The following is a 259-nucleotide window of genomic DNA, read 5'->3' on the forward strand; positions in this document are numbered from 1 at the left end:
TCCGTCCCGGCGGCGGGCCGCGCTCTGCTGCCCCCTGGCGGCAGGCGTTGCGCGCTGGCCGGCGCGGGGTCGGAGGGTGCGCGCGGCAGCAAGACCATCGGAGGCGGTGGTGTCCGGACCGCGGTCGTTTATTGACGGGGCTGCATTTTTAACACTGCAGCACGCGTGTGCATCACACAGAGATAGAACAAGCCCGTGCTCGCCAACGAAGAGGCGGCCCAGCGGGACAGCGCCCAGGTCCCGGGCGGCGCCGTGTCCT

Source organism: Balaenoptera acutorostrata, chromosome 6, assembly GCF_949987535.1.
Source record: "Balaenoptera acutorostrata chromosome 6, mBalAcu1.1, whole genome shotgun sequence".
Classification (NCBI taxonomy): domain Eukaryota; kingdom Metazoa; phylum Chordata; class Mammalia; order Artiodactyla; family Balaenopteridae; genus Balaenoptera; species Balaenoptera acutorostrata.